A 17,650-nucleotide genomic window follows, 5' to 3' on the forward strand; every position below is an offset into this window, starting at 1 on the left:
GAACAGATTATATGGCTGAAGTACGGCCTAGCGCTAAGTACACTTGAATCATAAGTGGAACGGTTGCTGAAACTCCCTCTCTCCTAGACAGGACGCGTTGCTATCGTTAAAATGGTGCTACTGCCCACATTTTTGTACATTTTCCACAACATTCTCATTGCACTAATCAAACACTACGTACCACCCTCATCAGACTGATTTGGGGAGGCGGAAGGGCCAGGATCAGCTGGGCCACAATGACCCTGCCATTTGAAAGGGGAGGCTTTGGGGTCCCTAATTTTCAAATGTACTATTTAGTGGTTCAGTGCAGTTTTGCACACCATTGGTCTCAGCCCAATGTCTGGATCCCATACGTAAGGCCTGAAATGGATCTCGTGGACCCGACCCCGCTGGCAGCGATACTGCTGATGGGCCTCTCTGGAGACCCCAGGATATACAAATGGTGACTACCACTAGCTGGGCCTGGAAGAAGCTTGCCCTCTTGACAGGTGGGTGATCTCTGTACTCCTCAGCTATCCCTCTGACTAATAACCCATGGCTGCCCATTACTCGGGATAAGCTGGGTTGGCGCACTCTCACTAAATACTCACTTGTCACAGTAGATGACCTCTTCCCGGGGGGACATGTATACTCAGGGACGGTAGAAGCCAGCTTCCGCGAGGCTCCTTATATGGACCGATTTATATAAACAGACTGTGGAGGGCTTTGCAGGGACAGCTCTTGAAATTTTAATTGGAACCAGACAGTTTCCCTCTGCTTTCACTAATAATTTACAACTCTGGGGGAAAACATCTCATATCTAAATTATTCAGGGCCAGTATAGCTCTTGTTCCCAACAGGGACACCAAGGATCGTAAAGCATGGAAACGGGATCTTGGGCACCTACTGCCAGATTTACAGTGGTAATATTGTTACACTCAAACACGGAAGGTATCCCTCAATAATAGACATAAACTAATCCATTTCACATTTTTATGGAGGGCATATATGACTCTGGCAAAAATGCAGAGAATTGACCCGTTTCGCACGCACAGTTGCCCAAAATGTCGGGCGCAACACGCTCATTACGCCAATATGACCTGGAATTGCGACAGGATTGGCGGCTTCTGGAGGGGCATTTTCACAGCACCATCGCAAATGCACTCCACCATTGAAACTAAACCAGAGGTGGCACTGTTGGGATATGTGTGCGTGGTCCCAAATCCTGTGCGTAGATTTGTTGTGATTGCCCTGTTGCTGGCAAAAAGGGAGATAGTGATCCAATGGGGTAGCAGAGTCACCTCCACACTGAAAACGTGGCTAAACAGCCTGATCCATTGTAATACTAACTGTGAGTTATACACCACATTACAGACCCCGTGCCATCTGGAAGCCATTGAAGCAATATCTCCTAGATAAGGACACCACTCTCAATACCCAACAGCTGGAAAGGGATGACCTATCTGGGGACGGACAGCTTCACCCACTCATGTACACACAAGGTGCTGATCATGTCTTGGCGTAAAGACACAATCGATTATTGCCAATATACCTATTTGGGAGTGCATAGACAGTGATAACTACTGATTGTAAAGTGATTATGGTGTTTACTTCTGCATAATAATGTTTTAACACTGTGTATGTGGAGAATGGGAAATTAGTATTGCAACCAGTTGCTTACTTTTGTGAAAATGATAAATGAAGTTTAAAAATAAAATACAAATTAATCACTCTAATTGTTCCATAGGCTGGGGGTTGACAGCTCCGCCCATAGTGAATGCATTACAATTAAGCACTCAATCTATCCTTTGATGAAAGTTCTTTATGTATTAGGTTTGCTTTCACAGCCCTGGTTGTGATATACCTCTAACCCCTATCCTGAAGAAGGCACCTGGTCCCACACATCCATTTTAAAGTTTGATGAAACGTGGACAAAAAGGACATCAAGGGATGGCTTTTTGACATGATGGGCCATATTTATCAAGGGGTTGTGTCACTTTTGCACCATGCAACGTGGTGGAAAAGCGACGCAAGCCCCAAGATGCGAGTTATCAAGCCACGCAAGGCCCCCTTGCATCACCCTGAGTGGCTTGATACATTCAGAGTAATGCAACAAAGCACAAATCATTGCATTGCTTTACTCTGCCCCAGGGAGGTGTTCCATGGGTGCTGCGTTGGCGCTAGGCAGGACATTGTTTCTCAGCACTGGGAAAAGGCAGGAATGTGCATTATTGTGATAAATACAGCACGTTCCTGCTCTTTCCCTGTAACGCAAAGCAACAAGGTGACTAGCTGCACTGCGTTACTTTTCGATAGACATGGTCCTCTTTTTCAGGGTCGATTCTGCAAGATCATTAGCTAGCACATACGTCTTGCTTGTGAGACACTGTTGTATACATAAAAGGACTTGAAGCCCGCCTGTTGCTTACCATTTGTTGGCTTGCATAGCATTCTACTTTCCAGCCTTGTAATTTGTCAAGGCAAGTCTAACATCATTTCCATTCCTCTCTGTGGAGCAGTGACCAAGCACTGATTGATTCAAGTCAATCAGTGCCAGTCCGCGGCTCCTGACGTGAAAGAGGTACTATTTTGATGTGCTTAACTTTTAGTGCCCTGCAATCTGAAGGTGTATGACTGCCAAAAACATGCCCAGCAGGACAAACAAAATTGCAAAGATTTATTTTCTATAGTTAGGTTTAGTTTATTTTATCAAGCCTTCTTTCACACATTGCACTCATATTTTCTTTTGTTTTTGTGCGCTGTTCTCAGAAGATGAGTAAAGCGACATTGTTTCTTTCTGTAATAATTAGATTTCTGGTTGGCTTGGGTATGCGCCTATGCCAGATAGAAACCAGCAATCTAGTCAGTCAAGGGAGTTACACGCTGAAGATAACCCCTGCTCCCCCCCTTGGTAGGTTGGCAGAGCAGTCAGGCTTATCCCAGAGACAATGTGTAAAGCGTTTGTGCAACACACTCAAGCAGTGCAACACACTAGGCACACCACAAAGAAACTCCACGCAAGGTTATATAAAAATAGCCTTTTGATTATGCATAAAAACACTTTAGAATGTAATCACATATATACATTGTGCCACCTGGCACTTAGCATCACTTTACAGGGATTATATACACTATGGGGCCAATCAGGCCACTGTCATAACTATCAGAACTCACAATTAGTGAAGACAACCGGTAACTACTGGTAATCAATCAATCAATCAGTTAATTTGTAAAGCGCACTACTTACCCATTAGGGCTTCAAGGCGCTGGGGGGGTGGGAGGGGTGTGCTGCTGCAACTGGTCAAAAAGCCAGGTCCTGAGTCGTCTCCTGAAAGTCAACAGGTCTTCGGTTTGTCGTAGGTTGAGGGGGAGGGTGTTCCAGGTCTTGGCGGCATGGTGGGAGAAGGACCTGCCTCCGGAAGTGGTTCTACGGATGTGCGGGACCGTGGCCAGGGTGTGGTCAGCGGAGCGGAGTATCCTGTTGGGTGCGTAGAAGGAGAGTCAACTGCTGAGATAGGCTGGGCCGGTTTTGTGGAGTGCATTGTGTGCATGGATCAGGAGCTTGAAGGAGATTCTTCTGTTTATGGGGAGCCAGTGCAGGTTCCTCAGGTGGGGGTAATGTGGTCGCGGCGTGGGACATCGAGGATCAGGCGTGCAGAGGCGTTCTGGATTCTTTGCAGTCTGTTGATGAGCTTGGACGGGGCTCCGGCGTAGAGGGCGTTTCCGTAGTCGAGTCTGCTGCTGACTAGGGCCTTGGTGACTGTTTTCCTCGTGTCTGTCGGGATCCATCTGTAGATCTTGCGGAGAATACGGAGGGTGTTGAAGCAGGTAGAGGAGATTGCGTTGACTTGTTTGGTCATGGTGAGTTTCGAGTCGAGGATGACTTCCAGGTTGCGTGCGTGGTTGGTAGGAGCCGGGGGTGTCCCCAGTGATGCGGGCCACCAGGAGTCGTCCCATGCTGAGGGGTTGGGCCCGAGGATGAGGATCTCCATCTTGTCTGAGTTTAGCTTAAGTAGGCTTTCCTTCATCCAGTCGGCGACAGCCTTCATTCCCTGGTGGAGGTTTGATTTGGCGGTGGGGGGGTCCTTGGTGAGGCAGAGGATCAGCTGCGTATCGTCGGCGTAGGAGATTATGTTGAGGTCGTGCTGTCGGGCGATGCGTGCGCGTGGTGCCATGTAGATGTTGAACAGCGTTGGGCTGAGGGAGGATCCCTGCGGGACGCCACAGATGATCTCGGAGGCTTTGGACCAGAACGGGGGAGGCGGACTCTCTGAGTTCTGCCGGAGAGGAAGGAGGTGGTCCAGTCCAAGGCCTTGTCTCGGATCCCTGCGTCATGGAGGCGCGTGCGTAGTGTGTGGTGGCAGACGGTGTCGAAGACGGCGGAGAGGTCCAGGAGGATGAGGGCCGCCGTCTCGCCGTTGTCTAGCAGGATCCTGATGTCATCTGTGGTGGCGATGAGGGCGGTCTCGGTGCTGTGGTTGCTGCGGAATCCTGATTGGGATGGGTCCAGGATGCTGTTGTCTTCGAGGTGACGGGTGAGCTGGGTGTAAACTATCTTCTCGATGACATTTGCTGGGAACGGAAGCAGGGAGATGGGCCGGAAGTTCTTGAGGTCGCTCGGGTCCACCTTGGGATTCTTCAGTAGGGCGTTGATCTCGGTGTGCTTCCAGCTCTCAGGGAAGGTAGCGGTCTCGAAGGAGAGGATGATGATGCTGCGCAGGTGGGATGCGATGGAGCTGCTGGCTTTGTTGAAGATGTGGTGTGGGAGAGGGTCAGACGGGGAGCCGGAGTGGATTGTGCCCATGGTCTTGATTGTGTCCTGGATGCTCACGTTGGCCCAGGTTGTCAGGGAGTCGTGGTCGATGGGGTGCGGTGGGTCTGGCGTGTCGAGGCCTGTAGGGGTCGTCTGGGGGTTGAAGCTGTCATGGATGTCGGTGATCTTGCGGTGAAAGAAGGTGGCAAGGGAGTCGCACAGGGCTTGCGATGGCAGGATGCCGTTGGCGCTGGAGCTGGGGTTGGAGAGTTCCTTCACGATGTTGATGAGCTCCTTGCTGTTGTGTGCATTGTTTTCAAGGCGGTCTTTGAAGGAGGTCCTTTTGGCGGTCCTAACGAGGTGGTGGTGGTTGCGGATGACGTCTTTGTGGGCAGCCCGGCTTACCAGCGTCTTGTCGCTATGCCATTTGTTCTCCAATTTCCGACAGGTGCGCTTTGATGCTAGGAGTTCCGGGGTGAACCAGCTGGCTCTCTTGCTGGTGTCTCCATTGGTTGGCTTTTTCAGCGGGGCTAAGGTGTTGGCACAGTTGTCCATCCAGCGTCTGAGGGTGCGTGCACCATCGTCAAGGTTGGTGGGGTTGGTCGGTGGGTTGAGTGCGAGGTTTGTCTGTAGTTGTTCTTCAGTGACTTTGCCCCAGCAGCGACGGGGGATCTATAGGGTGCGGTGGTGTGTGAGGGGTTTTCGGAAGGTGAAGTGGATGCAGTGGTGGTCTGTCCAGGTGAGTTCGGAGGCGTGGCTCAAGGCGACGTGGGGGCTTGAGGAGAAGATGGCATCAAGTGTGTGACCGGCGATGTGGGTCGGTGTTGTGACAAGCTGTTTTAGTCCGAGGTTGGCGAGGTTGTCGATCAGGGTGGAGGAGTTGTTGTCGTTGTTGTTCTCCAGTTGATAGTTCAGGTCTCCGAGGAGGATGTAGTCGGCGGAGGTCAGCGCGTGCATGCTGATGAGGTCGGCGATGGAGTCACAGAATTGTGGTCGGGGTACGGGCGGTCTGTAGACGAGGGTGCCTCTTAGGGTGGTCTTGGGGTCCGTGTGGATCTGGAAGTGCATGTGTTCGGCGGTGCTGAGAGTGTCGTTGGTGTTTGTTAAGATCCTGATGGTGTTCTTGTGGACAATGGTGATTCCTCCTTCGGCTCCGTTGGTGCGGTCTCTGCGGGTGATCTTGTACCCATCGGGGATGGCTATGGCGATGTCCGGAGAGGAGGCTTCGTTCATCCAGGTCTCGGTCAGGAAGGCGACGTCTGGGGATGCGGTGTCGAGAAGGTCCCAGAGCTCAACGGCCTGTTTGCGTGCGGAGCAAGTGTTGATCAGGATGCATCTAAGCTGGTTGGGTTCTGTCGGGGCGAGTGTCTCGGCGGCTTCAAGGCAGGAGAAGCTGCAGTTTCGGCAGGCGAAGGGACCGTGGGTGCGCTTCGGGGCAGCCTTGCAGCAGTTGTGGGTCCTTCCCGGGTTGAGAGTGACGAGGGTGCTGGCGTCGTAGCGGAGGCGGTCTTCATGGCTGGTGCGGGGGCCAGGGGTTGTGGCGCTGGGTGCGGCGCAGGCGCGGACAGGCGCAGACGGGCTTGCCTTAGGTGTGCTTGCTTCGCGCCAGCGGCGCGTCCGCGCAGTGGCCACCATGTATGGGGAGGTGGGGAGGGAGGAGCAGCTGGGAGGCGGGAGGCGGGTGGTAGGGGCAGCGAATGGGTATGGAGGGGGAGGGGCCGCAGGGGAAGCAGCGGCAGGGAACAGGAGCAGGGAAGTGGAGCGGTCGCGGGTAGGAAACAAGGCAAAGGGGGTACAGAGCAGAAAAAGGGGCAAAGAGCAAACCGGGCAGTAGGGGCACAGAAGTAAAGGAGGTCGCAGTGGCGAGCGGGGGACAGGGGGGTACGAAAGAGGAACGGGTGTACAGAACGAGGGCAGCGGAGTACAGGAGAGAGACGGGCAGACAGAGTACAGGCACAAAAGAGGAACGGGTGAACAGAACGAGGGCAGCGGAGTACAGGAGAGGGACAGGTAGGCAGAGTACAGGCACAACAGAGAGCAGATGCAAATCTAAGGCCACCACTGGCCACCAGCGATGAGGCGCAGGTGGTAGCCTGAGGGTGGTGAAGGGCCTCGACTTCAGCGGCGGCAGCAGGCAACAGTGGGAGTGCAGGCGGAGCTGCAGCGGTGGGAGCGACCTACCAGGCAAGGTCAAGGGTCAATCTCCTCACCGTGCAGCGGCTGCCATATATGGGGAGGGAGGAGCAGCTGGGAGGTGGGAAGTGGGTGGCAGGGGCAGCGAATGGGCGCGAAGGGGGCAGGGCCACAGGGGAAGCAGCAGCGGGGAACGGGAGCAGGGAAGCATAGCGGTCGCGGGTAGGAAACAAGGCAAAAGAGGTACAGAGCAGAAAAGGGGGCACAGAGCAAACCGAGCAGAGGGGCACAGAAGTAAAGGAGGTTGCGGCGGCGAGCGGGGGCCAGGGGGTACAAAAGAGAAACGGGTGTACAGAATGAGGGCAGCGGAGTACAGGAGAGAGACGGGAGAGAGATAGGCAGACAGAGTACAGGCACAAAAGAGGAACGGGTGAACAGAACGAGGGCAGAGGAGCACAGACCACCAGGGATAAGGCGCAGGTGATAGCCTGCGGGTGGTGGAGGGCCTCGACTTCAGCAGCGGCAGCAGGCAACAGCGGGAGTGCAGGCAGAGCTGCAGCGAGGGGGGGAGCGACCTACCAGGCAAGGTCAAGGTAAGGGCGCAGTTAGCACCCAGCAAGAGGCTTGAACATGCCAGTATTTAACTAGTATAGCATATTAAGCATACACCATTATCAGCAGTAGGGCAGTGAATTATCACCACACCTCATGCCCCTCTTAGGCGTAAATATAATTCACAATATGCCACCATGTCCCCAAGAGCCCACTGGCCCCCAAATGGCAGTGCCAGCACCTCTGCACTCTCTACCTGGACTGCGCGTTAGTCTGGAATAGTTTCTTTCCACTTGGGACTACTGAAACTACTCCCCTTCTTTAATAGAGAGTGTGAGGCCTCCGTCAAGATTTACCCGGCATTGCCCGAAATACACAATGCAAGGGGGCAGTAGTATCTCAAGCTCTCTCCTCTACTGGAGAATGCCCCCGATGTTGCAGCTGCCCGCAACCCTGCGGAGCAGCTGTGATAATGCCAGAAAGCAATAAGGCCAGTCAGGGCCTCCATTGAGGTATCTTTTCCTGAGCCCCTCCTCGGCTCTACAAGGAGCCCCCGAGGCTCTGGCTCCGACTCTCCTGCTGGCTCTGGCCACAAGCAGGCACAGATTTTGCATGACGACCGGAGGCCCTTCCCCAAATAACGTTGCCGCTCCCTCTGTGATGCGGAGGAACACTTGGTCAGGGAATCCTCGTCCTTCTTGCTCCATTGGGCAGCTCGGGCCACGCAGCAGAGCCTCGGCTGCACTGCTGCACAGAGCTCTTTCCTTCTTGCTGTTCCTCCTCACAGGTGTGGCAGCAACTTCTCTCGCCCGCTTTACTTCCTCCTGCCGGTCCCACCCATGGTCAGGCTCCTTCCGCCTAACTTCTGGTTCGCGAGTTTCTTCTCGCTGCGCACTGGAAAGCCCACTTCTTGGGTTTAGAGAGTGACTGGCAAAGAGCCCACCACGTGCTGCTAGTGGGCAGGACACCCACACCTCAGTGGTACCAGGCACAAAAAGTAGAGCACTCACCCTGCGCTTGCCCTGTCAGTAGGGAAGGCTCTTCACGCTCGGTGTCTCCCATGGTGAGACACCACCAGGGGCAGACAGCGCCCCTCTTATGACACTGACAAAGGGTAGGACTGGGCCCAAGCAGGCCAGCTCTTATGGCCCTCCAGCAGACGGGAAGTCTTTTTTGACGGTTCCTCCTGGCACTCCTGGCACCCAGCAGTCCTTCAGCACACACAGTTCAGTTTCAAATGAGCACACCAAACATGGGGTCACAGCCCCAATATTTATATCACTGCAAGTGTTTGTTCTGTCCTGGCAAAGGGCCTTGACCTAGTCCAAACCAGTTTTGGGGGGCACTTAACAAGTGCACAACAGTTCCCATTAATAGTGTAGGCTCTGGCTCCAGACACACCACAGTGGGTGGAGCCAGCATTGTGGAAGGCAGGCACAGACCTATTCGGGGTCAGGTGCTACTCTTCCCACTACTCCAAATGCTGATCAGGCCTATCCAGCCTAGGGCTGACTCACCCAGCACCTCTGGAGCCACTGCACCTCCCCAGCTCCTGTCATCCAGACCCAGACATGCAATACACAACAGGCAGGCACAAAGACATATAGCACACAGAAATGCCCACTTCTAAAAGGGGCATTTTTAAAATAGTGATAATAAATCTGCAAACACCATTATGCAGCATTTATTGCCACTATTCCAAACATACTAAACTTGATCATGCCACCCCTCTCATATCAGGAATTACCACAGAAAAGCATATCAGGGAATCCCCAATGCATTCCTATGGGAGGGCATTCTCACAGCAGTGAGAAAACAAATTGGCTGTTTGTCACTACCAGGACATGCCACACAGTTAAGGCACATGTCCTACCTTTTACCAACAGTGCACCCTGCCTATAGGGCTAGCTAGGACCTACCTTATGGGTGACTGATATGTAGTAAAAGAGGAGTCACAGACGTGGCAACCACGTTATGTGCCACATTACAGCAGCAGTAAACTGCGCATGCAGGCCCTGCAATGACAGAAGCCTGAGACAGATTTGAAAGGCTGTTTTGGGGGGTGGCGCAAGCAGCGCTGCAAGCCCACCAGTACCATGTTTTTACTGGCCCCGGGTATATGAGATGCCACTTTACAAGGCACTGATAGGTAAATTAAATAGGTCAAACAGGTGTAGACCAATGTTACCAAGTTAACTATAGAGAGCACATGCACTTTAAAACTGAACAACAGAAATCAAGTGCCCAGAGTCCTAAAACCACCAACACCAGGTCAGAAAAAATACCAGGAGGACGGCAAAAAGTTCTGGGATGACTCTGCAAAAAGGGCCAAGTCCAACACTTTCTTATGTGCAATTTCTTAAATGAGGGTTTGACACATAATTATGCAGTACACTCCAGTCTCCCCATTTCAATACATTTCAATCCAAATCCACGCCAATCCAGCCCACCTCACCCCACACCAATCTGCCCCATTCATCAAATCCACTCCAGGCCAATCCAATCCAATCCACCCCACTCCAATCCAAACCAGTCACCTCAGTCCAATCCAACTCACTCCAATCTGACCCACTCCAATTCAAAACAATCTGTTCAACTCCGATACTCTGCACTTCAATCTGCCCCATTCTAATCCAATACAATTTGCCCCACTCTAATCTGCCCCACTCCAATCCAAAACAATCCACCTCACTCGAATCTAAAACACTCTGCCCCACTATAATCCAACAGTCTTTCCCACTCTAATCTGCCCCACTCCAAACCAAAACAATTTGCCACACTCCAATCTGCCCCACTCAATCCAAACCAATCTGCTCCACTCCAATTTGCCCCACCGCAATCCAAAACAATCTGCTGCACTTCAATCTGTCCCACTCCAATCTGCCCAACACCATTTCACTGCCTTGACTCCAATCAAATTCACCTCACCCCACTGCACTAACTCCATCCCAATTCACCACACTCCAATACACCACAATCCACCCCACCCCACCCCACTTTAGATCCAATCACCCCACACCAATACAATCCGCCCCAACCCAGCCCACTTCAATCTACTCCAGTCCAATCAACTCCACCTCACCCATTCCAATCCACCCACTCCCTCCCCAATACACCCTACTCCAATCCAAAACAATCTGTCTCACTTCACCCTGCCCCACAACAATCTGCCCCACTCAATCCAAAGCAATGTGTCCCCTCCAATCCAAAACAATCTTCCCGCTATCTGCCCCACTCTAAACCAAAACGTTCTGCCCTTTATAAAATGATGGCACTTCCCCGCTTTCTTTGCGCCCTACAGAACACGCCATATGTAGTCCCACCTCAGTACTTTCAGTCAGTTGACTCCGAGATACGCACTCTACTTTGGAACAACGGCACGCTCCAGATCGCTCTCGCCAAGCTTACAAAAAGTTGGTATGATGGGGGTATTGCTCTACCAGCCATTAGATCACACTACTGGGCCTCACAGTTAGTGGTTCTCAATCATTGGACACACCGACCTATTACAGATCCAGCATATAGAATGGACAGGCACAATATGTTTGCAGGTAATTACTTGAGGGCACTTTATGGAGGGACAACATAAGCACCTAAACACACCCCGTCTTCCACTATGGTTTCCATATGGCATTCCGCAACCGCTGCTTTGGGCTTGAAAGGTAAAATCCCACGGGTTACTCCATTGCTAGAGTCCTGTCAATTAGGTATGCTCTCAAGGCAGCCAGGGTTTGATAAATGGGACTTGATTGGCCTCTCTAAGGTTGGAAACCTGTGGGTGGGGGGTGGGGTTGTCCCGTTTGGTGAGCTACAGAAACAGTATAAATTGCACTGGAGGGAAACCTTTAGATAACTTCAGGTGAGAAGCGCATTATACAAAGCAATGCGCAAGGGTTCTGACCTACCTGTCTCCTCCCCTTTGGAAGATAGACTGTTGGATGATTACCTTCCAAAAAAGCCATCTCATTGAACTATCGTAAAATCCTCAATAACTTACCCAAGACACATGACAAAATCCGTACAAAATGGGCGGACGATGTAGGGGACTTGACAGATGAGGATTGGGGGGAGGCCCTAGCATCACCGCGTGAGGTGGCTATCCGTTCTCGCTTCAAACTTGTACAGCTAAAAATACTCCATGGAGCCTACTATACTAGTTCAGCGCTTGTTAAGATGGGACTTCTTGACTCCCCGGTCTGTCCCCGTGGCTGTGGTTCCACTGGCACCTTTTTACACCAATGGTGGGAATGTCCTGTCCTGCAGAAATACTGTGGTAGGATTGTGCCCACTATGTCACAGATATGCCATAAAACTATTGAGGCTTCCCCCCGGCTTTGTCTTCTAAACATCTGGGAACCCACCGATTCATCACGAACCAAACAAATATGGGTCTTTTTGGGCTGCATGGTGGCAAAACACAATATCGCCAGAACATGGAAGGGAGGAGTTGAACCTGGATACACTGATTGGGAGTCCGATATGGACTGGTGCATGCAAGCAGAGAGGGTGGTTTATGAGAGTAGGGGTTGCCCGGGTAAATGGACAAAAATATGGGGCCCCTGGAATGAGAGCAGAAGTTTGCTATGCGTCCCTTTTAGCGATGCTCCCCAATTTGTTGTTGACAATGAGACACTGTAAGATTTTAATAGATAATAAAGATCATGGAACACCTGATTGTGCTACTGACCCATCGTGCTGATTTGTATCTAAATGTAATTTTATATTGCAAGTTTTGTGCATCTTGACGACTGCATCTGTTTTGTTTGTATGGTTTTATGTGGATTTTCTTTCAATAAAAAAGATTTGACAAAAAAAAACTTTCTGCCCCACTCCAATCTTCACCACTTCAATCCAAAACAATCTGCCCCACTGCCATCAACCCCACTCCAAACCAAAACGATTTACCCCACTCCAATCCAAAACAATGTTTCCCACTCCAATCAACTCCACGCCAATCCAAAACAGTCTGCCCCACTCCAATCATCAAATCTGAAACAATCTGCACCACACAAGTCTGCACCACTCCAATCTGCCCTACTCCACTCATCCCAATCCAACACAGTCCACCCATCTCAATCCAATCCACCTCTCTCTAATCCACCCTATCCTAATCCAGTTCACTCCACCCTAATTCAATCTACCTCAATCCAATCTACCCCACTGCAATCCAATCTACTCCACTCCAATCCACCCCACTATGTGCTAATCCAATAAAGCTCACTCCAGTCCAGCCCACTCCACCCCATCCACCCAACTCTAGTCCACCCTACTCCACTCCAATTAACTTCACTCCACCCCACCCATCCCAATACACCCCACCCAACCTCATTTCATTCCACCACACTCCAAACAAATCAACCCCATCCAGTCCACCTCACTCCATTCCAACCCACCCCACTCCAGTCCAACCCAATCCACTCCATACCAACCCACCCCACTCTACTTCAATCTGCGTCACACTATCCCAACCAATCAACCCCACTCCAGTTCAGAACACTTGTGGATTAATCGAGGCACTCCCAAGGGGTTGTCAGTGGTACTTATCTGCTACAAGATTCTTTTCTGGATATTTTTTCGAAACAACTTTCATTTGTCTAATGCACATTATCACATTACAATAATATCAGTGCTAAATATCTGAAACAATTTGGATTATCTCGAGTTATCATTTGAAGGTTCAATTTTGTAATGCTACAATATGCTATCATGGGATCACTTTGAAATATTACACCTTTTGCATATGTCTACCTGCAGTGCCAGCGTCACTTTATTGATTAATATATGTTGGAGCCAACTTGAAAAATAGGAGCTCATTTACAAGTCCCTGCTGGTGCATCACTTTGTATGATGCTCTGACAGTGCAAATTGCAGACCCAAATCTAATAGTGGCTTTTCATGGCCTCGTAGATATGGTGTACACTATGTCAGGTGGGCGTTCCATGGTAGTTGCAGTGAGTTTTCCCATGCAACACCCATGGGTTTTGCAACATTCCCAGATTTACAAGGATCTGTACACCTGGGTAAGTGTCAAAACTGTATGCCTCCCTAGGGAAGCGCAATGAGAAGAAATATCTTTATTTCTCATTTGTTTCCCACTTTCTATGTGTGCTGCATTCTGGAGAAAAAACCCTCCATGTATTGCTTTTGTGCAGAAGGTGTCCCTTCCTGCACAAAAACAATCCTGTTGACAATACAGGCACCCTTGTATCATGGCACAAGGGTGCCTGCGTTGGCGCTAGGCACCTAATTGTGCACCAGCATAGGCAGAATGGACAGGAATGTACCATATCTGGTAAATACAGTGCATTCCTGCCACTTCGAATTGGCGTAGGGAAGCACAGCAAAAAGATAAGCGGCGACTGCCCTCCGCCAATTCATTGTAAATGAGGCCCATAGTTTATATCCACAAACCATCTGAGGTGCACAGATTTGAATCATAATGGACTGGTATTTTAATTTCTTATATTTGTCACAGAATGGACCTTGCTGATGCTGTGACTTCCAAAAAGGCCCTCCCTCTCCCCGGGGTTTACTGCAGCCTATCAGCAGCTTGACCTGCAGGGGGTAAGGGCAGAGAGGGTGGAAGATAGAAAAAAGGAAAGAGAACAATTGCAGCCGGGCCCAGGGCTGGTTTCGAGCATTTTTGCCAGTGATAATTTTGGTTCCCAGCCCCGCACTGGAAGCGCCTCCACACACCTTGGTTAATCCGCGCCGTTATGCACCAGCTCTAGCAGAGATGTCTTTTTTAAACATTCTCCTCGCTCACGTTAGGAAATACACTCCAGCACATTAGGAAATTCGATTTTTTCAGCATATTTATTAATTGAAGTTTCGCATTTTGTTATGAAAGGGCATATACATTGTCTATCATCTCTGCAGATACGCAGTGCATATAGTCCGTGTAAGGACAGCGGATGAAGCAAGTCAGAGGTTTATAACTAAATGCTGACTAATGTTCCTCTTCAAGATTTATATCTCTCTTTTTGGCAGACGAGATAATTACTTATGCTTCCTTTCAAATTTTAGAGTGAAAAAGTTGAAATTACCATCTCAGGGCATTTCGAAGTTAATCTACGTTAATTGCCAATGAGATGAATAAGGAGCCTACAGCTAATATTACTTATGCTTTATTTAAACTTGTTTAAGCAGCGTTAAATGTTGTCGCCCGCTTTCCAGAGTAGACTTGTACATATTTTATGATAAAAGCATAATTTACAGCCCACTGGTATTGTAGCGTCAAACTGGTTTGCCTGTGTGATATGCCAGGCTTTATGTGGACAGAATAATATATATAATAGCCATCTGTTTGATTGAGTGCACATTTTTTGTATATCTATCTTTATTAGACGCATGCTTTGGATTGAGCGTTATACATATTCACGCTGGGCCCTACAGCGTGGAAGCTCTAAATGTTGAAATGTAAATGAGCAGCCTTCCTACCTCGCAATGTTAACGGAGGTCACACACGTTTAGAAAATATTGCTTTAAAACATTGTGGGCCTCATTTAAGTCATTTTGGCGGGAATGCACCGAATGAAAGCTATATGGTGCATTCCTGTCCCTTCTGCGTGCGCTGGGGCTGTTTTGGCAGGCTAGTGCCAATGTAGGACCTTTATACCATTACATGCAGGATTGCTTTTGTGCAGCAAGGGGAACCTTCTTGCACTAAAACAATCCTACAAGGCGTTTTCTTCTTTCTATGCGTGCTGCATAATGCAGCACACATGTAAAGAGGAAAAGATTTGGAGAAATAAACATATTTCTCCTTATTACACATCACTTCTGGAGACGTACGGATTTGATGCTTCCCCAGGTTTACAATACTTTCTAAATCTGGGGCAGCATCAAATTCCATGCATGTTGCATGAAAAACCCACTGCAACACCCATGGAGCGCCTCCCTGCGCAGAGTAAGGAGGTGCAGCGATTTGTGCTGCGTCGCCTTACTCATGATTTATGAGGCCACTCAAAGACATGCACGGTACCATCATAAATCTTTATGGGAGCTTCCATGCTTCACACGTACCACTTTATGTGGTGCAAAAGTGATGCAGGGCTCTCATAAATAAACCCCTGTGTTCATACAAACTTCTGTATTTGCTTCAGGTTTTAGATACGCAAAAATGTGTCTAAATACTGCTCTAGTCTTTGGGAACTGAGTTTGAAGCTGTGAAGCTTGCAGGTCAATATATGAAGCTGGAAGTGTGCTGGATCAAACTGCCTTTGTGCAGAATTTCCTTTACAGGGGAACAAGAAACAGAAATCAGATCATATATTCATGCATTGTAGGCCAACAGTTAAGATTTGTGTGCATTTACTAATCTAAGTAAGCCATTGAATTCTACATAAATTGTCCAGATTTCGAGGCATACTCAAGATCCACTATGTATACTCCATCAGGTAGTCCGCATAGCCTACAAACCACTGTAACACTAGAGGCAGATATGTGTAAAAGTACATACATATATTTTTTAGGACCATGTTTCCATAGTGAAAGTCCTTTTTGACTTGCCTATATCTTTGAAGCTGGTTGATGAATCTTCGCAACGCTTTCCAAAAACAATTATGCCAGTGATTCTAATTGTGCATGGAAAGTTTCAGGGTGATCTGTCAAGTGGGGACCAAGAAAAAGAGGGGTCCAAAAAAGAGTGTTTCCCAAATTAATTCCCATAAGAGTCTTGACACGACTACAGTCCAAACTACTGGACAGAATTTCACCAAATTTTCCATAAAGGTAGATTTTGTTCCAGAAATCACACTTTTGCTTATCGGGTTTGAATTCATTCAGTAATTTTAGAGCTATTAAAGGAAATTCAAATTTCTAGAGGCTCAGATCCACCTAGGACCCAACAGTCACTGTGCTGATATCTGAACTGAATGGCGGATTTCCGCATCCACAGTAAAAAATAAATAAAAAAATAAGTGAAGTCTCCTGTGCTTGTTTACATTACGGCCTCTGGGCGGGCCAGGTCCAGGGGACATGTGGTAAGTAAAAAAAAAAAAAAAGAGGTGGCACATGGGGTCCCCCTCCTGAAGCTATTTGAGCCACAGGAACCCCCAACTCCTGGGGATTTATTAGCAAAATGTAGGAGGGCCATGCAGACCCCCCTCATGGCAGCCGTGGCCCATGCAGGTAAGAGCAGTGGGTGGGTGGGGCCAGGTGGGGCCGGGTGGGGGGAATTTCAACGGACAATGACGAGGGAAAATTATTTGTTTATTTAGTTTTCCCTCGCGTTCATCTGTCAAAGCCCCCCAACCCGGCCTCGCCGTTCTTACCTGCAGGGACTGCTCCAGCTCCTGCTCCATGGGCTCCATAGAGCCCCGTGGACCACTATGTCCCAAGGCCAGCATATATAAAATATATATGTGGAATGAGGGCTGTGCGGCTCCCCTTCCAGGTCACATACGGCTACTGAGACCACCACCTCCCTGGGGCCGGCCCATAAAAACGGAAGAAGGGGGATGAGGTGGCCCCTCCTCCTGGAGCCATTAATGGCCCTGGGGACCGCCATTCCCCAGGGCCGGTTCCTGCTATGTCCCAGGGTGCCCACCCCTGGGACATAGCTGTTTGCTTTTTCCTGGCGGGAGCTGCAAGCTTCCCCCAAGCATAAGCTAACTCTCCGCTTCTAGCAAGTAGGAGCTGAAAATCACTCCAGTTTGCTGGAAGATGAGGCTTCATTTCGTTACCTGTTTGCAAACATGCGGGCAAGGAAAGAGATGAAACAATTGCTCTTGCATGCAGGGAGCCGCACTTCCAGCAGCTCCCTGCATGCAAGAGCAACGCCGGCTCCCGTGGTCTCCATCCTGCACACTGGGTGCCCTGCTCGGAGGGGGCCCCTTCCCATTCCTTGCAGGAAGGCCCCCTCAATTTTCATTACGCCAGTGGTAGTCCACTAATCATACCATTCAGGGTCTGTTAAATCTTTCAACAAGCCCATTTGTCTCTGGATGGTATTTATATATGTATGCATTTTTATATACTTTACCCGAAGGTATCAGGGCACTTTACATTAGAACAAGTTACATTAAATAAGGACTTCAGAGTACATGAATTACATAAAAGATATGAAACAGGCAAACTCTACACTCACCTAAGAATGGTAGTAAGTACATACGTCTACTACAGATACTAGTAGTTAGAGTTACACATATACAAGTTGCAAATTTGCACAATGTTACATTTTAAGAAAAGTTGAAGTGATTATGGCAGGACAAAAATATATTTACAGAGTAA

This window comes from Triturus cristatus, chromosome 2_1 (genome assembly GCF_964204655.1).
Source record: "Triturus cristatus chromosome 2_1, aTriCri1.1, whole genome shotgun sequence".
In the NCBI taxonomy this organism is placed as follows: Eukaryota; Metazoa; Chordata; class Amphibia; order Caudata; family Salamandridae; genus Triturus; species Triturus cristatus.